Source organism: Dromiciops gliroides, chromosome 2 (assembly GCF_019393635.1).
Source record: "Dromiciops gliroides isolate mDroGli1 chromosome 2, mDroGli1.pri, whole genome shotgun sequence".
In the NCBI taxonomy this organism is placed as follows: domain Eukaryota; kingdom Metazoa; phylum Chordata; class Mammalia; order Microbiotheria; family Microbiotheriidae; genus Dromiciops; species Dromiciops gliroides.
The window spans coordinates 353,375,248-353,402,265 of NC_057862.1; positions in this window are offsets into that span (position 1 = coordinate 353,375,248).

Below are 27,018 nucleotides of genomic sequence, written 5' to 3' on the forward strand. Positions count from 1 at the left end.
CAAGAAGTAGGGGGAGCTTAAATTCTATTGCAAGAAACTCAGGCCTATCTATGACCTGAGCTAGGAGACAGAGATAACTCCAGAAGTCAGGACTATCATTCTGTTATGGGAAAATTGATAGGGGTTTGGAGTAGGGGTCCTTCAGAATTCCTCTTTAAAGAATTACATCCTCTAGCACACAAATCCAATTAGAATAAAATAATAGGTTATTTAGGTGCTAGGGAAAGGAAACCAAGAGAGAAGTCCTTGGACTTCTTCTCATGGGGAGAACACATGGCCCAGAGGCATGGCTCTCTGAGATACCTTTCTACATGGAGCAGGAGACAGACAGATACTTTTATAGAGGACTGATGGTGGTCCAATGAGGTGATCATCTTGATGTGGGATGGAATTTAGGGTCAAATTGATCATGAGTCATCCCAAAAGAATTACAAGACTCAGTGACACAGTTTCCCGAGCTTTATGGCAATACTGTGAGTGACCACCAGGAGAGAACCAGAAAAGTGGAAAGGTATCTCTCAAATAGGTAAAGAAAAGATCATTATATTTATAGTATTGTCATGGGGTGCAGAGCACCCCAGAAATTCTCTGGGGCACATCAAGGAACCTTCTCCTTGAGAAACTAAACCAGAGGACAGATAACGCCTAGAGAGATAAACTGAACCAAATCAGACTGAGCTAGCTTCAGATTCCCACCCTTCATTCTGGTCTCCCTTGGGTGTGGCTGCAGCCTTTGTGTCCTGGAGAGCCACACCTCACCGAATTCCTCTAGTCACTACCAGTGGGGGATGGTCCTCCACTCCTCACCCAATTCCCCCAGCTACCACCAGTGGGGGATGGTCCTCTCTCACTAAAGGAACTTTTCACGGGCAGATGGTCCACCCCCCATCAGTCCTCTATAAAAGTACCTTCCAGTCTCCTGTTCGAGAAGATTTGGTACCTCTGAGCCAAGTGCTTTGTGCCTATCTCCCCATGAGAAGTCCAAGGATTTCTTTCATGGTCTCCCTCCCCCCACCCTTCCCTTCCTTTGCTTCTAAATAAACTACCACCTTATTCTAACTACTTTGTGTGTGCAAGAGGGTGTAATTGTTTAAAGAGGAATTCCTAAGAACACCAACCCCTACCCCAAAACCGTACTCCATTTTCCCCCTTTACAGTATGGATAAATTGATTATCAGTCTCATTATAATAATCTCCACTTTAGGGAGGTACATGGGAGGGCTTATCCTAATTTGGAGCTCCTGGGGGCTTGAGCCAACACCTGAGGTGGATACCTTTTTCCATGGTGGTGTGTTTTGGGGGTTTAAATGTCATAAGGTGAATCTGGGGACAAATTTGGCCTTTTCTGCACATGTCACTTTTTGATTCCCATGTCCAGTTTCAAAATATCTTCATTTATCAGTTTGAATTTCTATGCCCTATCTGTGTATCATTGTTATAATTAAGGTCTCTATGACCTGCCTCTTTATGTTCTTGTTATGGGTGCTAATTAATATAGGTAACAGAAACCTAGGCCCTGACTTGTATTAATGAAGACTCAAATCTTAAATTATCCATTAACTGGGGGTCTGAATCCCTTTTAGAGCTCATATCTGAATTAGAGCTTGGGTCTTAGGTTTTTCTGTTAACCCTTTTTTTGCCTCCCACATCAATCTGACTGTGATTATCCCCCCAATGGTGGTGGCTAGGGGAAGTTGGGTGAGGGGCAGCTCTGGATCTCTCAAGCCATCTCTCTCCCTCTCAAGCTACAAAGGCAGTAGCCATACCTAATCTTATCTCCCCAAGGCATGGGGGAGACTGGAATGAAGGGTGGTGGTTTTGGAACTAACTCAATCCTGAACCCAATGCCACTTATCTCTTTAGGTGTCCTTTGGTTTAGTTTCTCAAGGAGAAGGTTCTTTGATTTACCCCCAAAAAACTTCTGAGGTACCCAGGGCCTATTATAATTCCAAAAGAAAATTCTTCCAGACTCTCAGGAAGATTTCCCCACCCCCAAAGGGAACTTTCCATAGTCAGATGGTCAACCCATCCATCCCCCCACCACCTGTCCTCTATAAAGACTTTTCCTCCCTCCTTGTCATCGAGGAGCAAGATGTTTCTAAGATATCTCTTCCCCTCAGAAAGAAAGCTTTGACTTCCCTCTTGGCTACTTTCTGTTAGCATCTAAATAAAAGACTATTTTACTCTAATTGGATTTGTGTTTCAAAGTTGTAATTCTGTGAAGAGAAATACCTAAGGATCCCCCCACCACCTATTTCCTCCATGAGAGTTTCCACCCATTTACAAATCTTTATAAGGTAAACTTGGAACCATCTGGTAATTTTCCCACGGCCTGGCTATGTTGTTGACATAAACTTACATCTTTATCAGCATGAGGGGGCCACAAACAAAAATCAGGTGACCTTGATTTTTAGAAACCCACCAGGTTCCAAGGTAAAATCTATTAACCTGGAAATTAAGGAAACAATCAATATAGGAGAAAATAAGGTCTTTAATGGGGCAGAGGAACTATAGCTCCTGGTATCTCAAAGCAAGAATTAAGGAATACCCAAAGATGGAAAGGAAGACACTGTTTTTATGGGGTAACAGAACAAAAGGAACCAAAAGACTCCTCTGGAGTCAAGTACAGAAACATCTTAACTACTTAATGTAAATGAACCTTTAACCAAAGAAAATATGGGACTGCTCCAGAGTTAATTATAGATGCTATTTAACTCTGAATAGAAACTACTTAATGTAGGTGGATGCTTTTACATAACAACATAAAGTCCAGGGAGTCAGGTAGGGGCTCATTTTTCTTGGGGGGAAGTCCATAAGTAGGTCATGAGTCAGCCCCAGGCAATTCACTTGCCTGGGCAGGGGACTGGGTGGGGATCAATCAGTTCTCAGTAAATTTGTAGTTATCAAATCATAACCCATAGGATACAAATTGTAAAAGCTAGAAATAACCTTAGAACTGATAACCACAAATTTATTGAAAACTGACTGATCATCACCTACTCCCCCTTCCCAGGCCAATGGATTGCCTGGGGCAATCCAGACTCTTGATTGACTTATGGATCTCCCCCAAACAAAGTATCCCCTCCCAAATATTCCCAACCTTACTACCTGGACTTTAGGTTATCATTTGAAAGGGACCATTTACATTAAATAGTTTCTACTTTGAGTTAAGTAGCTTCTATACTTAACTCAAGAGCAGTTTCAGGGTTCCCTTTGTTCTGTTACCCCATCCCCCATACCCCTGTCCTCAGTCCCCATCTTTGGGTATTCCTGGCATCTTTCTTTGCTATACCAGGAGCTACAGTTCCTCTGCCCCAATTAAAGACCATATTTCTCCTATATTGATTGTTTAACAGGTTAACAGAACACAGAACTTAGAATGTACCAATACCTTAAATACATGTTGTCATATTGACTAGAATCACAAGCAAAGCTCTGTATAAAGGCCTAAATCAAGGATTCTTGATTTCTTTTTTGTCCTGAATCCTTCAGCTCCCTGGTAGAACCCTTCTCAGAATCATGTTTTTAAAGGCATAGAACAGGAGACAGGATTACAAATATTATGGGGGAAATGGGGTGAGGGTTGGGGGTTAGGGGTTGGGGTTCTTAGGAATTCCTCTTTAAAGAATTATACCCTCTTGTACACAAAGGCAGTTAGAATAAGATGGTAGTTTATTTAGGTGCAAGGGAAGGGAAGGGGTGGGGAGGGAAACCATGAAAGAAATCCTTGGACTTCTCATGGGGAGAGAGGTACGGAACAAAGCACGTGGCTCTGAGGTACCAATCTCCTCGAGCAGGAGACCAGCGGGTACCTTTATAGGGGACTGATGGGGGTGTGACCACCTGCCTGTGGAAAGTTCCTTTAGTGAGGGAGGACCATCCCTCACAGGTGGTAGCTGGGGGAATTGGGTGAGGGGTGGCTATGGATCTCTCAAGCCATCTCTCTCTTCAGAACACAAAGGCCATAGCCACACCCAAACTTATCTCCCCAGGGGTAAGGGAGACCAGAATGAAGGGTGAAGGTCCCAAAGCTAGCTCATTCCAAACTGGTTCTGCTTATCTCTCTAGGCTTATCTGTCCTCTGGTTTAGTTTCTCTAGGAGAAGATTCCTTGATGTGCCCCAGAGAATTTCTGAGGTACTCTGCACCCCATGACACAAAGGAAATGGAAATAGTCAACAAAATACCAAAAAAAAAAAAAAAAAGCAGTTAACAGACCCAGGTTAAGAACTCTTAGCTGTACTTTTCCTGACTACCCTGTCCAGATCCAGGGTGACGAAAATGTTATACTATGTTATGCATCAAAAGTAAGTCATTTATACTCCCAAAGCAAATTTGGATCTATTGATGTTCAATGTTAAGTTTTAGGTGTAACATTTTTCTTTAAGAAAATAAAAAGAGTAGATTGTGCACAGGGTAGAAGCAATAACCAAGGTGATTAAACTGAAGGGGAGGGACAGCTCGGTGGCACAGTAGATAGAGCACCTGCCCTGGAGTCAGGAGTACCTGAGTTCAAATACAACCTCAGACACTTAACACTTACTAGCTGTGTGACCCTGGGCAAGTCACTTAACCCCCAAGTGCCTCACTAAAAAACAAACAAAACAAACAAACCAAAAAAAAAAAAATTTAAGGGGAGCATAGTTTTAGCATAGCACTGCATTTAATTCATGTGGCAACCAGGAGTCCTGGGGGAAGAGAGGATAGGAAGAATGGAGGGACTCTGAGGCACTTACAAATACTAAAATAGCTAAAGTACTAATGGGCCAGGTAATGTGCCAAGCACTTTACAATTACTGCCTCATTTGATCCTCACAAGAACCTTGGAAAGAAGGTGCTGATACGAGCCTAGGATAATGCAGAAGTTTTGTGTAGGGGCTAGATTGGAATAGGTTAACTAAATATAGTATGATTTCTGTACTTGAGCAACAGCCCCTGTGTCATCAGCTGGAAGACCAGCAATATGACATCAGGGCTATAGCCAAGATACAGAAGTACAAGTTATGAAGAACAAGATACAAACATATGATTAGATAGAATGCACTAACAGAGTGTTTTGGTCATACTAGCCGAAAAATATCCCATTCCTGATATTCATCATTGTGAAAGTTCTAATGTTACATTGATTAAGTTTGCTCCACTGACATAGATATACTGGTCAGCCTTCTGATATGTTTTTTATATGTGCTCAACATCCTGTGATTAAATTTTGTCTCTTGTGGATGACTTGAGACCCCTGCTCTTCTCGTTTGTTTTGTCCTTGAGAAGCAATACTAAGGGGCAGCTAGGTGGCACAGTGGATAAAGCACTAGCCCTGGATTCAGGAGGACCTGAGTTCAAATCCGGCCTCAGACACTTGACATTTACTAGCTGTGTGACCCTGGGCAAGTCACTTAACTCCTATTGCCCTGCAAAAAAAAAAAAAAGGAGAAAGAGAGAGAAGCAATACTAAAGGATGGACACACCTAAGGAGAGGCACCCAGGGGCAGAGATAACTCCAGGACCAACACACTTCATTGAAGCCTTTCCCATCCTATCCCTCATTCAAACCCTTCCCACCCCACCCCTAATGAGGGACTTTCCACTTTCAGATGATCACCCCACTTACCCTCAATAAAATCATTGTTCTTAGTCTGGTTGGAGGGAGGTAAAAGTTTTAAACTTTTCTCTAGGTGAGGTTCCCTTATACTGAATAAAACTGTTTTTTCTCTTTAATCAGGACCTGTGGGACAGTGTAATTCTTTACCAAGGAATACCTAAGGACCCTCATAACCTATTTCCCCCTTGACCACTGTATGGGACAATTGCCTCAGTTTACCCAAATAATTCGAGAAGACCACCAAGTCAACCAGAGACAAATTTATTTCATTATCATGAGAATGGGCTACGTCTTGCAAGGAATGAGGAGCGAGTAGATGAGCTCATGAGTTGGGCTTTTATGGAAGTTTGAGGGGGCAGTCCCCTGGTATACAAGGTGGGCTCATAATCTAACATCCTATCATGTCCCACCTGATACAAATGCTGAGCTTGTGACCAGGGTATGGAGGCATGCTCAGGTAGGTCCCAGAGCTGGGTAGAAGGGGATGGGGAAAGGGTGCAGGTGGTTATGAAAAGTGAAGGGCAGGGGGAAAGGGGGAAACCACTCCATTCATGTAAGGAGGCAAGGGGAAGAAGGGAGGGGTGGTACCAGGAGCTGGGCTTAGGAATGCAAGAAGGGAGAGGTAGTACATGGGTGGCTTTGCACTGACATGAGACAGCTCTCCTACTTGGCCACAGAATAAGGGGGTATTGGCAGCGTGGAGAGATGTGTTTAGCAATGGGATGGAATATGGACAGAATGGTCTAGCAATAACAGGCACTGGGGGCTGTGTACTCTTCAGACCCCAGCCTCAGAGTCTGAAATGAATCAAGTCCACTATATCCTATCCCACTCAACCATGCTATTATCATTCATTTGAAGAAAAGGAAACTGAGGCAAACAGATTAAATGACTTGCAGAGGGTCACGTAGCTAGTATCTGAGGTTGGATTTGAACTCAGATCGTCCAGACCCCAGGCTCCACTGTGCTTGCTAACTATACTTGATCTCATCCATACATAAAAGTTTGTCCAATAAAGATGCTGTTTGAAAGCTCTGGATATATTAAACCCAGAGAACAAAAAAGGCAAGGGGGCGAGGAAAAAAGCAGACAGGAGGGGATATTAATCACTGCCTTTCAATATGGGAAGGATTATTGAGATCCAGAGACTGTACTTTGTTCTTTCTAGCCCCAAAAGTCAGAAACAAGAAGCAATGAGAAGAAATTGCCAAGAGGCTGATTTGGGTTCAAAAGAAGAAGTTTCTGATAAAAAAGAATCTGGCCATCTATGAAATAGCTGACATTCTGATGCTCTTTGTTCTAGGGTTCCTTCCAATTTTTACATTCTCTGTTCTAAGGTTCCTTTCTATGTTAATGTTCTATCTTGTTCTTCCTTGTTCTAATGATGAATTTCTGGGCAGAGTTTTCTTTCCTGCTTCAAGATCTAGATTTCTTTAAGAGTGTGACTCACACCATTCTATCTTTTCATTTCTTCTACAGAGAAAGAGAAACCGAGGTTCAGATCCAAAAATTTGGGCAGTACTGAGGAAGTAAAATATCCTGGATTCCCCATGGAGTAGCACCATGGCTGGCCAGCCTGATTCTTTAATAAACTTAGGAGGTTGATTGCTGCTGTTTATATGATTTCTTCTTGCTTTCTTGCTTTCTTGCTTTCTTTCTTGTGGGGCAGTGAAGGTTAAGTGACTTGCCCACGGTCACACAGCTAGTAAGTGGCAAATATCTGAGTCCGGATTTGAACTCAGGTCCTCCTGAATCCAGGGCTGATGCTTTATCTACTGTGCCATCTAGCTGCCCCTTATGTGATTTCTTCTAAAAAAGTTGGAGAAAGTATGGTGTTATGGATAAAAGGCTAACATCTAGGTCAGTTCAAATCTAGCCCCTGACCCCCTATTCCCTGTGTGGGTTCAATCTCTGCCCCATTCCTCCTTTTATCTGTGTAAATTCAAGCCTTGTCCCTGACCCCTACTTCCTGTGTGTCATATTACCTCCTAATCCTCCAGTCAACTCTCCAAGATTATAACATGCAGAGAGTGCTTACTTACATTAGTAAATAGAGTTACTTCCCAGAAGCTCCATATAATGATCAAAGCATAGCTCTGATTTGAAGAAGAAGAGGAGAAAACAAAAGAATGGCCAAGATCTGGAGGAGGGGTTAGGAATAGGGGCTAGCTACCACTCTAATTCCTTACATTTGTATAGGGCTTTATAGATATCAGGACGATTACAGTAGTTTATGCCATTCAGTGCTCACTGCAACCCACTATGCAGCACAAATATTGCCATCATTGTTTTATAGGTAAGAATTCCAAAAGTCAGAAAGGAGAAGTGACATGCCCAGAGTCACACCTCAAGTTAATGACAGAGCCAGGATTAGACTACAGCTTTTCTAACTGCCAGTCCAAGGCTCTTTACATTGCATTACATTGTCTTTCAAAGCCATGGTCTGAAGGATAAGATCTTTACTTTAGAATTGGAAGGAACCTTATTGACCATTAATTCAAATCCCTTCATTTTATGTCAACTGGTCGTTTTACAAATGGAAGACAAGAGAGGTTCAGTGATTTGCCCAAGATCACACATCTAGTACACACAGATGTGATTCAAACTCTGATGGTCTGTCTCCATATTCATTGATCTTTCCATTGTGGCACCCTGTCAATAAGGACACTATAATTAAGGAAAAAAGCTAATTTCTCCTCCCTGACTCCCATGAAAGCTGCATTGCATATTTTTTTTTTAATTCATTAGAGGAAATCAAGGAACAACAGAAGGGAGAAAACATGATGGAGAGCCTTCTGGTGGGGATCAATGAAGGAGAAAAAACAGAAGAGAAGTTGTCACACAAGAAGAAAAAAGAAAACAGGGCCAGAAGATGATAGATAAAGAGTTCAGGACACAAAACCCAAATACAGCAGGCACCTACACTACAACAACAAAGAAGGGCTTCACTGGATTCTCTGAGCACCCCCAGGAGCTCCTTGTCTGCCCACATCAGAACAGCTGACACATTCTTGAATTTCCATTGTCACCACAGGGGAAATAGGTAGATGCTGGTTCTTAGGTCCTGGTCCTCTTTAAAGAATTACAACTCTAGCACACAGTCCAATTAAAATATGATAGTCTTTTATTTGGGCACAAGACAAAGTGACCAAGAGTGAAGTCAAAGAATTCTCCTCCAGGGAAGGAGAGGGCTTAGAGACATCTTTCTCCTCAACCTGAAGAAAGACAAAAACTTTTATAGAGAATCGATAGGGTGAAACCTGACAAGGGAAAGTTCTCTTTGGGAGTGGGGTGGGGGAAGCTGGAATGAGGGGAGGTGGTCCTGACTTCTAGAGTTCTCTCTGACCTCTGGTGCTTCTCAGGCAGCAGCCACACCAAAAGAGATTATCTCCAGGTCAGGTGGGAGAGGCTTGAATGAGGGGTGGTGGTCCTGACTTCTGGAGATATCTCAGTCCAGGGCAGGCAGGCTTATCTCCCTTGCTTCTTAGGTGTGTCTTTCCTTTAGTTTAGCTTCTTAAGGAGAAAGTTTTCTAAATTAACTCAGAAAACTTCTGAGGTACCTCAGACCCATACCACCTTGAATGATCATGTCATTTTCCCAAAAAACCATTTCTAAGTTCAAGGCAGACAGACGTACAGCTCATATTAATGGGAATTTGCCTCACTGGAGTAACTAAGAGCAAATACAAAGGCCACAGTGAAGGGTATGTGCCAATCTCTTCTGAAGTCACCCAAGTCCAGGCCTGTCTCCTCATTCTGCCATGGAGTAGCAAGACAGGAAGCTCCACGAGGAGCTGGCCAACTCAGGCAGAACTGATAACTAACTCACCACAAGTGCCCTCTGCCCTCACCCAAGGCATATTTACCACCAAATGAAAATGTCAGAGGTGATTTATAAATCTAATACCCCAAACCTCTATCACTATGAATCTTTTTTACTTTATTTAGAATTTTATCTTTCCAAATCACATGTAAAACAAATTTTGACACCATTTTTTAAAACTTTGTGTTCCAACTTCTCTTACTCCCTCCCCCCCAAGAACTCAAAGAATTCAATATGAGTTATACTTGAGTAGTCATGCAAAATATCTCCATATTAGTCAACAGGTATCACTATGAATCTTAACCATCGGAACCAGAAATTAGGAATCAAAGAAGACACAGACGAAGGATTCATTTCCTCTGGGCTCACTGCAAAGTCCTTATCCATAAAGTGTTTCTAGTGGCCCTGGCTGTTTTGGTCAGTCTGTTCTCCTCATCTTCCTCTGGAGATAAAAACCAAACATGACCAGACTAGCTCAGGGGAAGAAGCAATGATAAGAATACCTATTCTGTACCTGATTATGAAACATGAGACACTGGTTACTGAAGGAAAAGAGACAGGAGTCTTTTCTTGGGAGAAAGTTACTGCTCCATCGTAGATTTTGTGACTCTGGAGAGAGAATATGGATATCATCTGACACACACTTTATTTTGGGGGAGGGCATATATCAGAGCATGCAGAGTTCAAATCTGCCCTCAGATACTTCCTAGCTGTGTGACCTTGGGCAAGTCACTTAGCCCTCTGTGTCCCCATTTCCTTATCTACTACAAAAAGAGCTAGAGAAGAAAATGGCAAACCACCCCCATATCTTTGTCAAGAAAACCCCAAATGTTCTTACAAATAGTATGACAGAACTGAAATAATTCAACAACAACAACAACAAAGTTTCAGAGAATTCAGAAAAAGAATATGCAGTTTCCTATGGCCTAAAATTCTTTGTGGGATGTGCACCTAAGAGAGATAGATGGGAAGTTTTCAAGACTCCAATTCTAAAGACAAACAACCTACAGGGCCATAACATGGAAAGAAAATTATCAATCAATTTTCTAATGAATATTGATGCAAAATTTTTAAATAAAACATTACCAAGGGGATTACAGCAACTTATTATCAGGATAATACAGTATGAACAGGTTGAATTTATACCAGGTACGCAGGGCTGGTTCAACATTAGGAAAACTGTCAAAATAATCAACCACATCAATAACAAAAGTAACCAAAATCATATGATTATCTCAATAGATGCAGGAAAAGCCTTTGACAAAATATTGCACTGCTTCCTATTAAAAACATTAGAGAGCAGAGGAATAAATGGAGCTTTCCTTAAAATGATAAGAAGTATCTACCTGAAACCATCAGCAAACATTATATGTAATGGAGATAAGTTAGAGGCATTCCCAAGAAGTTTAGGGGTGAAAAAAAGAATGTCCATTATCACCTCTATTATTTAATATTATACTAGAAATTTGCTTTAGCAATAAGAGAAGAAAAAGGAATTGAAGGAATAAGAATAATCAAGGAGGAAAGAGAACTATCACCTTTTGCAAATGATATAATGATATACTTAGGAAATCATACAGAATCAACTAAAAACAACTTAGAATAATTAACAGCTTTAGCAAAGTTGCAGGATATTAAAAAAAATAAATAAATCAGCAGCATTTCTATACATGACCAACAAAGCTCAACTGTAGATAATATAAAATATTTGGTAGTCTACATGCCAAGACAAACCCAGGAACTCTATGAACAAAATTACAAAACACTTTTCTCACAAATAAAATCAGATCTAAACAATTAGAAAAATATCAATTGCTCATGGATAGGCCAAACTAATATAATAAAAATGACACTTCTACCTAAATTAATTTACTTATTTAGTGCCATACCAATTGGACTACCAAAAATTATTTTATAGAGCTAGAAAAAATAATAACAAAATTCATCTGGAAGAAAAAAATGTAAATAATATCAACGGAACTAATGGGGGAAAAATGCACATGAAGGTGGGCTAACCATACCAAATCTAAAGCTATACTATAAAGCAGCAGTCATCAAAACTGTTTGGTACTGGCTAAGAAATAGAGTGGTAGATCCATGGAATATGTTAGGCACAGGAGAAACAATATTAAATGACTACAGTAATCTGCTTTTTGATAAACCCAAAGACTTCAGCTTCTGGGATAAGAACTCAATATTTGACAAAAACTGCTGGGAAAACTGGAAGATAGTATGGAAGAAACTAGACATAGACCAACATCATATGCTGCATACCAAAATAATGTCAAAATGGGTACATGATTTAGACATAATGGGTGATACCATAGGCAAATTAGCATAAGAGGAGTAGTTTTCTCTCTATGGAGAGGAGAATTTATGACCAAACAAGAGAAAGAGAATATTATGAAATGCAAAATGAATGATTTTGATTACATTAAATTATAAAGGTTTTGTACAAACAGAAGCAATGCAGCCAAGATTAGAAGGAAAGCAGAAATCCGGGAAACAATTTTTTCCAGCCAGCGTTCCTGATAAAGGCCTCATTTCTAAAGTACATAGGGAACTAAATCAAATGTATAAGAATACAAGTCATTCCCCAATTGAGAAATGGTCAAAGGATACGAACAGGCAGTTTTCATATTAAGAAATCAAAGCTATCAATTGCCATATGAAAAAAAAAATGGTCTAAATCACTATTTATTAAAGAAATGCAAATTAAAACAACTTTGAGGAACCACTTCACAGCTATCATATTAGCTAATATAACAAATATGGAAAGAAATAAATTTTGGAGAATCTGTGGAAAAATTGCAACACCAATGCATTGTTGGTGGAATTGGAAACGGATCTAGCCATTCTGTAAAGCAATTTGGAACTATGCCCAAAGGGATATGGGGCTGTGCATACCTTTTGACCAAGTAATACCACTAGTAGGTCTCAATCCCCAAAAGATCATAAAAAGGGAAAAGTACTGATATGTACAAAAGTATTTATATCTGTTCTCCTTTTGGTGGCAAAGAATTGGAAATTCAGGGGATGTCTATCAATTGGGGAATGGCTGAACAAGTTGTGGTATATGATTATGATAGAATACTGTTGTGCTGTAAGAAATGATGACCAGGCATATTTCAAAATAACCTGGAAAAACTTAAATGAACTGATGCTGAGTGAAGTGAGCAGAACCAGGAGAACCTTGTACACAATAACAGCTACATTGTGCAATGATCAACTATCATAGACTTAGCTCCTCTCAGCAATACAATGATCTAAGACAATTCCAAAGGATTCATGATGGAAAATGCTCTCCACATCCAAAAAAAAAAAAGGAACTGTGGATACTAAATGCAGATTGAATCATACAATTTCTAGTCTTTTCTTGTTTTTTTTTTTCCTTTTTTGAAGTTTTCCCTTTTGCTCTGATTCTTCTTTCACAACACAACTAATGCAGAAATGTTTAATGTGATCATACATATATAACCTACATCAGATTGCATTCTATCTTGGGGAGGGGGAGAGAGAAGAGAGGGAGGGAGAAAAATTTGGAACTCAAAATCCTATAAAAACAAAAGCTGAAAATTATCCTTATATATAACTGGACAAAGAAGATAAATGCAATTAATAATGGAGAAAAAAAAGAGAAACATCCTCTATTCTAATGAAGAAAAAAGGAAAAAGCTTCCTAAAGAAAATAGTGATACTGCTTAAAATCATGTAAATAAATAAAGTACATAGTCGTTCAAATAGTGTAAGTGCACAAGGATATTATTGAGCAATTAAATTTTTTTAATATAAAGACATGATGATGATGATGATGAGAGGTAACATTTATATAGCTCCAATATCTACTAGGCTCTGTATTAAGCACTTTCCAAACAGATTCTCAGTTCCTCTTCACAGGAACTCTGGGAAGTAGGTACAATTATGGCCACCATTTTATGGGGGAACTGAGACAAACAGAAGTCAAGTGACTTGTCCAAGATCAAACAGACAAGTATAAGAGATGCAAGGAAGTACAGGTGTCAAAGGAAACATATGAGAGTGACAGTTTAAAAAGCACAGCACTAGAATCCCTAAATTCAAAATCAGCTGATCCTGAGGAAGGGTATCAAGGACAACAAAAAAGGGATTTTGTTGTGTGGGGGTTTTTTTTTAGCTATAATAGGATGGAGAAGAAGAGCCAAAAAATAACAAGGCTCCTTATACATAAGAGGGGACGATGATAATGGAAAGGAGGTGTATCTGCTCAGTTGTTATTTTGGTCCTATTTTCCTTGATGAAAATGATCTCAGGACAGAGGGAGGGGGGCAGGGGGGGGGGCGGGGTAAGGTAACATGTGGTGGAAACCCAAGATCAGGGAGGAAATGGTAAAATAGGACCTAACTTCCCTCACTGAGTTCATATCACTCCACCTAGAAAAATACTTCCCAGCATAGAGATGAACCAGAAGAAAAGGAAAAAATCACTAAAAAACAAACTAAAACAAGTATGTTTCAAACTCCATTCAGACTCCAAAGTTCTTTCTCTGCATGTGGAGAGCATTGTTCATCATGAATCTTTTGTAATTGTCTGGGATCACTGAATTGCTGAGAAAAGCTAAGTCAATCACAATTCATCATCTCACAATGTTGCTGTTACTGTTTCCAATCTTCTCCTGGTTCTGCCCACTTCACTCTGCATCAGTTCTTTTAAGTCTTTCCATGTTTTTCTTAAATCCACCTGCTCATCATGTCTTAGAGCATAAGAGTATTCCATTATTTCCATATACCACATGCTGTTCAACCATTCTCTGATTAATAGGTAACCCTTCAATTTCCAATTCTGTCCTTCCACAAAAAGAGCTGCTACAAATATTATTGTACAAATGGGTCCTTTCCCCCTTTTTATGATCTCTTTGGGATACAGGCCCAGTAGTGGTGGTGCGAGATCAAAGAGAATGTAGAGTTTTATAGCCCTGTGAGCAGAGTTCCAAATAGCTCTCCAGGTGAGATTATAAGAATACAGACAATCACAAATGGGAACATGACTGAATAAAAGCACACACGCCAAGGGGAGAGAACAGGAACACAAACACAAGAGAGACACTGGGAGAAGGGGATACACATGGTTGAAGAAGGGAAAGGTTTGGGGCATAAGGTGAAGACATTAACATATTTACTCACCAAACAGCAGGAGTGAGGGAGGAGGTAGAGGTAAGTCACCTACAGCCCTAGGAACACACACAGAAGAGAAGATGGGGGTCGGGTGGGGGAAGGCAGGTATAATTGGACTGGCCCAGGATAAGGTCCATCTCTAGGCCAATTGGGCAGGAGGAAAGAGGCCTGATTAGGGGTGGTGTGAGACCATTATGTAACTCAACATGTGGATGTGGTGGCCCATAGGTAAGGCAGCCTCTCAGGCTCCTATGAACTCAGGACACCTTTCCTCTCTTGAAATCTTTCAGCTTCATCTAGAGGTAAAGAAGGCTGATCATGAGGCCTCTTGGCATAATCCTGCTGCTCTCCCTGGCTCTATACTGCTTTGTGGGTAAGTTTTTCCTTGGGCACATTGTCCTCACATTGGGTCCATTAGCCCTCAGACAGCCCCTTATCCAAAGCCCGCCACCCATGGGACAACTTCTGGACGGGGATTTCAAGGTTCTCCTGTTATTTAACGTTAGACAAATAACTGGTAGCTCAGCAGGAAAAGTAATTTGAACAATGTAGTCTGTCCTAGCTGAGAAGAACATTCTCCACTGGTTCCTCTCAATTGTAACTGCTGGCTCAGCAGTAAAAAGAAGGGGATGTTGGGGAGAAGAAACCCCCGGGGCGTGAACAATAGGAAGAGTACATTTGATTCTCTCAATCCTTCCTCTTTTATTTCTTCATTTCTGTCTCTCTTCACCCTTTTTTCTCCTCCCATTCCAAATAAATCTTATCCACCATTTTTTCCACATCCTGATCTAGACTTTGTTTAATCCCTTGTCAGAGGATCATCATTTGATATCCTTCTCCAGCTCCTTTCTGTAGAGTTACTACCTGCATCTCCTCTACCACCCTAATAATTAAGTTAATAAAGCAAGCAATTAGATGTGGACTTAGTATCAATCCAGAAAGTTTACATAATACAAAGAAACCAACTTGTTTCCACCAACTTCAGTGAGCCATGATATCCAGTCACTATTCCTATAGGAGTTCTACTTCCGTACTGGCATGTTCACCATTTTTAATATTAATTGCTATTCCCTTCACTACTCTCCTATTATTATCAATTTTTAGGCAACAAGTGTTTAAATTTAATTTCCCATAGAAACCCCCTTCTTTGGTCAACAGATAGTCTAGGACCATCCTTATGTTGTAACACACCTTCCCTCATCTTGAGTAAATTGATCTGCCAATAGTTCAGTGGCAGTCTGACTGGTTATTATCTCTAACATATCTTACAGTCTGATAAGCCTATTTAGAATATAGATTGGGGTTCAATAACCCCAACTCACATCTTATGCCAAAGTACCTGGCCCATAAATCTGAATTATTCTCTGTGAAGGCCATTAGCATTCCCTGTAGCAGCAAGTCCTGTGTCTATACTTCTTTTTTCTTTTCCTAGCTCTTCATACAACTGAATACCTAATCCTGTCCCATAGGTATTTTTCAGGAAGAAAAATTAGGGCCTAATTAACCCAATAAAGCATATACCTGTCCAACTTTGGGGGAGGCATGTGTAAGTAGTCTGGCCACAAATCCAATAGTGTCCTTTCAAGACTGGTTTTGTTACTTGGAAAATTCTATCCTCATTGTATTTTTGGTAACAACCCCCAGATATAACAAGATTATAACAGCAAGCATGGTTAACTGCATTACCTAATATCAAGTCTCTTTGTAATTTCAGTAACACACTCCCAGTGTCCATTCAATTAGCAATTTCATCTTGGATCTCAGATGTCCCACATAGTTATCTGGTCTCTGGAACTCTTTTTCTTGGGGCAGTCTGGAAGATGTTTTGCCTCCAGTGCACCTCTCCAGTAGACTTACTTCTCTGGTTTCAGATTAATTATAGAGACGCCCCAGATGTTCCTCTTAAAATCACTTGCAAAAAAATATCAATACAAATTGGTATAATCTCTCAAATTATGCTCCTCCATGTGGTAGAAACTACCTCAAACCTTATGGTTTTGATCTTATTATCAAAATCAAGGTCTCATAGTTTACCTGAACTTTAACGAATTTGTAACATGAGTGCCCTCTGCTGTTTATAGATTTATCTAATTCTTTATCTCACAAACATTATTAACAACACACTAAATGGTTGCCACTACCTTGATACATGCAAACCATATAACCTAAATGTTTCAAAATACCACAGAAGACAGAACTATTAAATTCTTCCAAATTACATATATATCCATTTGACCTTATTTCTCCAAAAATTTTTACTTAATTGCTTAAGATCTAGCCCTCACATAAAGCAGGTTATACAATATTTTGTAAGAAGATGACCACAAATAAACTTAAATAAATATTACCAAGTTAACTTTAATTGTAGTAAAAGACTTAGGATGACACTTAGGTAATTAGTGTCAAAATGGTGCACATCAAATAAATTGTCCATTATAAACCATGCTTGTACTATAGGATATGCTCTACAGACAGGTGTTATTTCCACGTTACATAATAAACTTGAAGTTGATCTTTCCATAAGTGTAACAAAACATTCTATGTTGCCCTGTCTAAGAAAATTGGTTTCATTAAAATTATTTTCTTCAAAACAAACTTGAGATATTTCTAATCCATTTATAAAATACATAACTGATAACAGACATATGACAAAGCTGGATGCTTATACATTCTAGTTGTTTAGAATCCAAAAAGCACTAGAATTTCCAGGTTAAACAGTTTGAATCTCATATGAGCATCTCACCCAGGTATTACAATATTAACCTAAGGGATGAAGATGCAATACTATGTTCATGCTGAACACCTGACATGATTATAGGAATTTGCCATAAAGAAGAGGGACAAAACTCTCAGAGAATAATGCTTCCCAAAACTTCATATCCGCTCCAGGAAGGAGTTGTATAGAGATCCAATTGCAGTGGGCCAGACTTAGAATCAGCCAGGTGAGACAGTTTACCTTCCGTGTGTCATATTGGGAAAATTGAATCAGGAGAATCCTACCTCAGCCTTTGCCAAAAATCATTCTCCCAGCCTTTCCTAAGAGAATTCCACCTGCAGTACACACATGTAAAAACCCTATACGGTTGCTGGCATCATGGGTCATATTGGCACTTTGATGATCATACCTTGAGTTAGATTCAGAATAATAACAGCAAGCTCTAACAATCAGTACTTCAAGTGAATTTCACTTCTCAATGATCGTATATGCTAGGTAGCAAGCATTAACCATACTTGTACTTATATTAAATAGATGCTTTTCATCCCTAAGTTAACATTACAGAAAAGAATTTCCTTTGAGATGCTTAAACACAAACATCAAGGATTGAAATAAGCACAAATCATCCCAAATTGCAAACAGAGAACAGACTAGAAAATGTTTCACGTAATAGTATATAGTAAAACAGGTTTAGTTATTAACCATATAGGTGTAAAAATAAGATACTGCCCTCAGAATTCCTTTAAACAATGAGAAAATCTTTGAGATGATTCATCTGATTTACTTGTGTTTCTAGTCCCAAATTAAATAACGAACATGGCAGTTCATAAGTTACTACTGTCCACTAGCATATCTTATTAAGTCTTAATACCAATAAATTCAGATCCAAACAGAAAGTTCTTTCTCACAGTTTATTACAGTAATTTAGATGCTTTAGTATTAAATTAATAATCAATTAATTCAATATTGCAATAACTTTCCACTTTGTCTACCCTGATGATAAAAATATACACACAAACCTAAAAATGAAAGAGAATATTCAGTATCCCAGAAAAGCTTACCCCTCAATTAATAAAACCTCACAAATCACAGTAGGTTTGAACATAATTATCATCAATATCAAATTGTCCCTGCAACAAATTAGCTTACAAATAAGATTGCAGGCCTTCTAAAATCACACATGTATTTATTGAAAATGCACAGAATATATCGTGAAAATACTTTTCTTTTGAGAAACAGGTTAAAATTTTTTCCTGATTTTAGGAAAAATATTCACCAAACTTTCATGAGATAAAATACTTTCACAATGACAAATCTCTCTCTCTCTTATTCAATCTTCAATTCCAAAAAGGAATTTTACCAGGCCCTTTAAAATTCTCTCATCATCTCATTCTCCTTTTTTTTTGTTTCAATTTATAGTAGTCCAAAATATTATAACACAAAATCAATGAGGCTAATAATGTAACCTAACAGTTTTCAGCTAGACCAGGTCTTTTTTCTCTAGATTTTGTTTTCCTGTCTTTAACCATAAGGAGCTGCTCTAATGGTTTCCAAGTCCCATCCGCCTTGGAATACAAACTATTATATACCATTGCATTTCATATATACATATATATATATATATATGTCATTGCTTCATGATTATATTATCTACTAACTACTTGCTCTGATCATAGAAATCTGCTTATGTAAGACCAGGACTATCCTCTCAGTCTTTTCCCAAATACCTCCAATTGTAACAGCACATTCTCTTCAAATCACTTGTGGCATTCTGTACAGAAGTAGATTACTAAGTTAATGATCCACCAGACAATTATACCTGAATTCAAAACTCAAAACAATATCAATTACAGTCCCAAAATATTTTATCACGTTTAAACTTATCCTGCTGTAAAGATCAATCATTAACGATTATTTTAAACCCAATTTAAAAGTTACTTTAAAATTGACCATTACTTAACTTTGGTTTGCAAGACTCCTTAAATATCCAACTACATCTTTCAAACAAATTACTTTTGGTTCTTCCCAGACTCATAGAGCTATTAATTGCAGGTAAACACTTAAACTGACAGTACACTCTTTTTCTTCTTTTTTTCTAAAGTTTCCAAACTTTATTTTTAGATTCTGTATCCACACTGTCAGTGCAAAAGGGGTATAACTTTCTTTCTACTGGCTTTTGCCAATCATACAAAATTCTCTTACTCTCTTTTTGTCTCTCAATCCTCCACCCCCTTCAGCAATTTCAATAAAATTCCTCCATGTCTTTGCCTTTCCCACATTACTTAATGGATTTATCCATTATATTATTTGTATTTGTATCATTTCTCCTAGGTAGCTCTCTTGTCTTACTTATCTTTGTATCCCATTCTAGTTTCTCTAACATTATAAACCCTAAATAAACTTCGATTAAATTTTTTTTTTTTTTTTTAGTGAGGCAATTGGGGTTAAGTGACTTGCCCAGGGTCACACAGCTAGTAAGTGTTAAGTGTCTGAGGCCGGATTTGAACTCAGGTACTCCTGATTCCAGGGCTGGTGCTCTATCCACTGTACCATCTAGCTGCCCCGATTAAATTTTTAAAAAGAAGAACAGAGGATGTAGATTGTGGGGTACAGAATATAGGGTGTAGAACAGAAACTCTTAGAGCTGAAAGTGACCTTTGAACACCAAACATCAAATGTCAGAACTGGAAGGGAACCCTAAGATTATCTAGTCCAAATGAAAGGAAAGTGAAATGCAGTGACAGAAAGAGACTTTTCTAAGGTCACACAGTAACTGAGTAGCACACTTAGAACCAACTCCCAGAGCTTCTGATTCCCAAAGCCAAGGATTTGCAAGTGAAATAAAGAGTGGAAAAACACCTTTATCTGGGGAACCTAGATGGCGCAGTGGATGGAGCACCAGCCCTGGATTCAGGAGTACCTGAGTTCAAATCCGGCCTCAGACACTTAACACTTACTAGCTGTGTGACCCTGGGCAAGTCACTTAACCCCAATTGCCTTACTAAAAAAAACAAAACAAAACAAAAACACCTTTATCTGTTCAGTTGACTGGACTTTTGTCTAATTCTGCCACATTTCAGGAGGCAGGGGCTTGTGGGAAGAACAGTATGGTGGCATCAGGCAGGGTGCAGAGATAGAGAAAGTAGGGTGGAGGGGCTGGGGCTGCAATCTCAATTCCTCTGGCTCCCTTATTCTCCCTCCTTCAGCCCCAAAGTATCTCTTTTACACACAAGGCAAACCTAACCTTTTCAAACTTTGTTTCATAGATTCTGCACGAACTAAAGGAAAAGTCCGAAATGTAAGAAGAGCTTCTGCTTTGTCATTTTAACACATCTCCCATGACATGGTGAAGGGACCATTGATGCACACAGTACATTCAGCATTCACCACCTAATGGCATTCAGGCACCATTAATGAGCTAATGGCATTCAGCACCAAAATGATGCCATTTGTTGGCCTGAGATCAAAAGTTACTGAACCTTGGACAAGTCACTTCCTCTTTCTGAGCCTCTGTTTCCTTCACAGTTAAATGAAGAGATAGCACAAGATGCTCTCTGACATCCTGTATGTTCTATGTTCTGATGTCCTTCCCAGCTCTAACATTTCATATTCTGTGCTCTGACATTCCATGTCCTAAGTTCTGGGCTCCATTCCAGGCCAATCTGCTCTGTTTTATGTTCTGACATACTGGGTTCTGGGTTCTGAGGTCTATTCCAGCTTTGACATTCTGTGTTCTAGGTTCTAAGCAGGCTTCCAACTCTAGCATTCTGTGTTCTTTTTTTTTTTTTTAAGTTCCTTGCCGCTCTGAGTCTTCTACTCTATTTGTCCTAATATCTCTCCTAGGTCTCCTGTTGTAAGATTCAAAGACATTCTGAATAATGAATCAAACCTCTGTGCTTGTTTTCTTTGTCTTATCAATGATCATTTCAGTGTCTTTTCTGATTGTGAAAAGCTGCTTATTGATTAAAAACAAAACAAAAATTAAACAAACAGAAATAGCCAGGAAAGCTTGTCTGAAAGGGATAGAGTCCTCTATCAGAGGATTCCCTGGTATTATTTCTCTGCATCAGCCAAAAGTAATCAGTGCTAGACTTCTCTCCACTCACCTACTTTCAGATTGATCATGGGGTAGCTGCTATTCAAAGTCTCCATCTCTGCAGTGCTTTCCACTTCACAATGTGATTGCCACATATTGTCTCATTTGGACCTCACAAAAGTCTCCCAAGGGAGTGAGAGCAAGGGTTATTTATTTCATTTTACAGAAAAGGAGACTGAGGCCCCAAAAGGGAGTATTATAAAATACTATTTGGAAATTTTATTAGGGCCCACATAGTCCTATCCTATTTATAAGATATATTATTTATCCTTTTTATAGATGATGGGGAATTAAAGCCCAGGGAGTTTTTACTGATGGAATTCTGAGTTACATTAGGAGGAAACTTGTCCAGAATAAGGGAAGTGATAGTAATACTACACTTTGCTCTGATCAGACCCCATCTATAGCATTTAGTATATTGCCTTATAGGCAACCTGTATTAGGAAAGGCATTGGTCAACTGCAGCAAACAAAGACAAGATGAGTAAGGCGGCTGATGGGACAGAAGATTATGCTCTCTAAAAAGCATGTAAAGAAATTGTGAATGTTAGCCTGATGAAGAGTAGATTTAAAGGAAATATGACTGCTGAAGGATTGTCATATAGAGAGCGATTCACCTGAGTTTACTCAGATCCAGGAATTAGAAGTAAGATTAATGAAGGGCACCTACAAAGTGGCAGATCTTGGCTCAAAGTAAGAGAGGGTTAGGGATTGACAATTCCAACTGTACTAAAGGGAAATAGACTGCCTTGGAAGGGACAGAGCTGCCCATCAGAGGAAGCCTTTGAGCAGAGGCTGGACAACCCTTTCTAAGATGTTGTAGCAGAGACTGCCTTTTAGGAATAATGGGACTATTTCTCTTCTGAGAGTCCATCATTTTGCCAAGTACCTTGTGTAAGGTCACTTGGCCAGACTGAGACATACATCCAAGTCATTTGATTCTTTATATACTCCAACAATTCAATTCAACGTGCCAGGCAAGAAGAAATATGACATATGCATAGAGAACAGGCCTTGGAATTAGGAAGACATAAGATCTAGCCCAGTGTCTGTCACATCCTGTCTATGACTCTGAATATGTCACTTAAGCTTGTGGCAACCTCAATAAACCAATATTATAATTAACTCTTACAGATCAATTATGGATGTGCATGGATAAAGGGTGTTTTCTCACCAATGTACTAATGAAATTATTAGTGCCTCCCACCCCCACCTCAGAAAGAAGGGTCAGGCACTGTGGCAGGCTATGGGGAAAACAAAGACAGAAACAAAAACCATCCTGGCATTGAAAGAAGTCAAATTGGACCTTCTACAGATAAGTGTAACTCCAGAATCCATTAAAGTGAATACAAAGCACCTTCTGGAAGAAGAGGGGCACTAACAATGAGAAGTGAATGAAAGGCTGATTTGGAAGATTCCACATGAGTTGAGCCTGGAAGGGAGGTGGGGATGACAAAACAGGGTGAGAAAGGGGGGCATTTCTGGCCCTGGGAGCAGCCTTTGCAAAGATATGGAGGCTCTGGAGAGAGAATGGAGATCCTGGGGAACACCAGGCAGACCTGTTTGGAAGTGTGGCTCAACTGGAAATGTCCCATAGGCAGGGAACTCTAGTGACCTGACCAAGTGGTCATCTATTGTCAGAGAAGCTCCACACCAGATTCTCCATGACAGCCTTGTGTGCACAGATGCCCTTTCCTAAGGGTATCCATAAGAACAGCAGAAGTATTCAAGCCAAGGCAGGAAGAAATTTTGTCAGGTACCTTGTAGAGGGGAATCCCTGTTAAATAGTGGTCCCAGCTATATTCCCACCTCCTACAGGAAGCCTCTCCCCATCTCCCTTAATTCTGATGCCTTCCCTCTATTGCGTATTTCTATTTTGTCCTATATGGAGTCTGGATCTAATTTGTTGTTGTTGCTGAGTCATTTTCAGTCATGTCCAACTCTTTGGGACCCTGTTTTGGGGTTATCTTGGCAAAGATACTGGACCAGTTTGCCATTTCCTTCTCCAGCTCACTTTCTAGAGGAAGACACTGAGACAAACTAAGATAAGTGACTTAGAAAAGGATTGCAAAGTTAATAATTGTCTGTGGCTATATTTGAACTCAAGTCTTGCTGACTCCAGGCCTGGCACTCTAACCACTATGCCCCCTAACTCTCTATAATTGGTTGTATGTTACCTCCCCCATTGGCCTGTTGATGGCATCTTGCTATCCACAAACAGGTTTGTCTCCTTACCCCTTGATGGCCGGGACTGTCTTTTACCTTTTTTTGTATCCTCAGTGCTGAGCATACTGCCTGGCACATAATAGGTGCTTAATAAATGTTTATTCACTGTCTCCCCTAGTGGTTGTTACAGATCCCTCCCATAGCTCTGAGCATCTGATTTTCTATGATCCAGCAGGAGAATTGATCTGTTCTGTTACTCTTCTAGGATTTGGTCCATCTATATGTTTATTGCAACAAAAACTCTATCCAAAAGCCAACCTGTGGCTCTGATGGAATGACTTACAACACTCCATGTAAACTATATGCGAAAAATATGTAAGTACCACCAGGACTTTCTTTAGGGATAAAATTTTAAAGCTCAATGTGTTCATTTCCTTAAACTTGGAATTTGAGGGGACCTCTTAGGTCAGTCATCTAATCCAGAACTACCTAACTTTGGATCCCAGCTCAGCCCCCTGCAAACAGGTCAATGGAAAAACTTCATGAAGTCTTGGACTTGGACAGGGAGAAAATCATATCTTTATTTTGACTAATTTCAAATGGAAATTTTTCATTTCCTACAATTACAAAAGCAGGCAACAAAGTGAAAGGGTGTCTGTAAGCTTTGTTAAAATGGCAAACAGGTTCACCTCTCTCTCTCTCTCTCTCTCTCTCTCTCTCTCCCTTAAATACACACATACACACACACACACACACACACACACACACACACACGCACGCAGATTTTTCAAAACAAAACCCTGATCTAGTCCAAAAGAAACCTCTTAGAGAGACCATGCTATAGGGGCTGCTAGATTGCCCAGGCCTCCTGGGTCCTAACTTAGAGAAATGGAATTCAACCATAACTCTGCTAGTACCTGATCCAGTGCTCTTTCTACAATATGATGATGCCTCAAAGTACTTGCATCTATCTAGATGGGAACAAGTTCCACACAGTCAGCTGGGTCGAATGGACAGTGAGAGAAGGGTGGAGAAGATGGAAATTGGGTCACCACTACTATTTTGTCAAAGAAGAGAGTACAGTAGACAGTGAGGAGTCTCTCATAAATAATTCCCTTGAGTACATTTTATAACATGGAAGGGGAAGGGGAATAATACTGGAGCCTGGAAACTTGGGATCTAGGCCCAACTCAGCTCTGATCTTGCTCCATGATCTAGGCCAGGTCACTTGCCTTCTGTAAACCTAGGTTTCCTCTTCTATCAAATGGAAGATTTGGAACAGAAAGTTTTTAACTTCCCTTCCCTGAACTCCTATATAGAGTCACAGGGAATGCTTCTGCACAGGTTAAGTGTACAGGGGTTAGGGCATGGCCTCCAAGTCAAAGCCCTTGCACCTCAACTCTGATTCCCCTCTACCACCATATTCACTGGCCAATCTTTGCTATATTCCTTTTCCTCAAGGGTGCTCAACACTCTATCTGGAGACAACAGACCCACACACTTCATATAATAGAGGAATCAGGAGGGCTAAATAGCCTGCTGTGTACTCATAGATTCATTGTTGGTTAATCTCCTTCATGCACTCTGAATCTCAGCCCAGCTGACTTATTTGCTGTTCCCTACACATGGAATTCCATCTCCTCCCTTTGTGCCTTTGCACAGGACATACCCTATGTCTGAATGCCATCCCTCCACACTTCTGCCTCTTGGACTCCCCAGCTCCATCAAGGCTCTTTTTCAGTTACCACCTCCTGCATGTAGTAGGTGATTTTTTCCAATCCTCTCAGGTATTGAATCATTCTCCACATTGCCCCAACCAATTACTTGGAGATTACTCAAATAGATTGAGCTCCTTGAGGGCAAAGATCATTCTACTTTTGTTTTTTTCTTTTAACCCTAGTGCCTATTACACAGCAAGGGCTTAATAAATGCTTACTAAATTGAATTAATTCAAATCTGAAACATTTCTCAAAGTATAGAACACCTGATTTGGAAGGGACCTTATAGTCTATGAAGGCCAGCTACTCTATATAAAGAAGGGAAGATAATTTCCTTGCTTAAGGTCACACAGATCATTAGCAAAAGAGCTATAATGCAAATCAGATCCACAATTTGCTACTCACTGCTCTTTCCTAAGGGCTACCAAACCTGCCCTCAAACACTGCCTAGCTGTGTGTCTCTGGGAAAGTCCCTTAAGCCTGTTTGCCTCAGTTTTCTCATCTGTGAAATGAGCTGGAGCAGGAAATGGCAAACCACTCCAGTTGCTGTTGTTTGGCCCTCTTTCTCAAGAGGACCAGTATCTTTGCCAAGAAAGCTCCAAATGTCCTGACCAAGAGTCAGACATGACACAAAGATTGAAGAACAATCACAACAACAAAGAAGTTCAAAGCAGGGAGTTGTCAGTGACTTGTAGAAGAGGAAAAGAGGTGGAGACCATGAGACTTGAAGGATGAATGTGATTTGGACCAACTTAAGGAAAGGGGTGGACCTTTCATACCAAGGGAACAACTAGTTAAGAGGTCCAAGGAAGGGTTTGTGCCTGGTGAGGCTATGGAATCTGAGAGCTAAGGTTGAGATTGAGGATTAAGATTTACATTTCTTCCCTGCATAAAACACATTTCCAAATTATCCTGAAACTTAACCCTAGCTTTGTCCCCCATTAGAGGCCTCCTCCTTATTAGGGACTGGGAAACTTGGGAACTGCCCAAGTCTGATACATCACAATAGTCCCAGACTTCTGTCCCTCAGTGTGAGGGATTATGAATAACTCCCATTTCCTGGGCCTGACTTGGCATCTTGAGACATTCCATGTGTCTGATGGTTTACACCCATTTGCAAATCTTGCTAAAGTGAACTTGGAACCATCTGGTAATTTTCCCATGGCCAGGAAAAGCTGTTGACATGAACTTATATTTTTATCAGCATGACGGGTTACAAACAAAAATCATGTGACCTGGATTTTTAGAAAACCACAAGGTTCCAAGGTAAAATCATAAACGCATAGGATACTGACTGTCAGGGCTGGAAATGACCTTAGAACACAGAGCTTAGGAAGTACCTCTACCTTAAAAACGTATTTTCTTGTTGACTAGAATTTCAATGGAAGCTCTGTGTAAAGACCTAAATCAAGGATTCTTAATTTCTTTTGGGTCATGGATCCTTTGGCTCCCTGGGGAAACCCTTCTCAGAACAATGTTTTGAAAGACATAAAACAGGAGACCGGATTATAAAGTAAATTGAAATAGTCAACGAAATACAAAGAAAACATTAACTGACCCCTGTTGAGAAACTCTTAGCTGGACTTTTCCTGACTAGTCTTGATAGTAAAGAATCAGGGTGATGAAAATGTTATGATCCATTATGCATCAAAAGTAAGCCATTTATACTCCCTAAACAAATTTGGTTGTATTAATGTTCAATATTAAGTTTTATGTGTAAAGTTTGTTTTATTTTTTTAAGAGTAGATAATG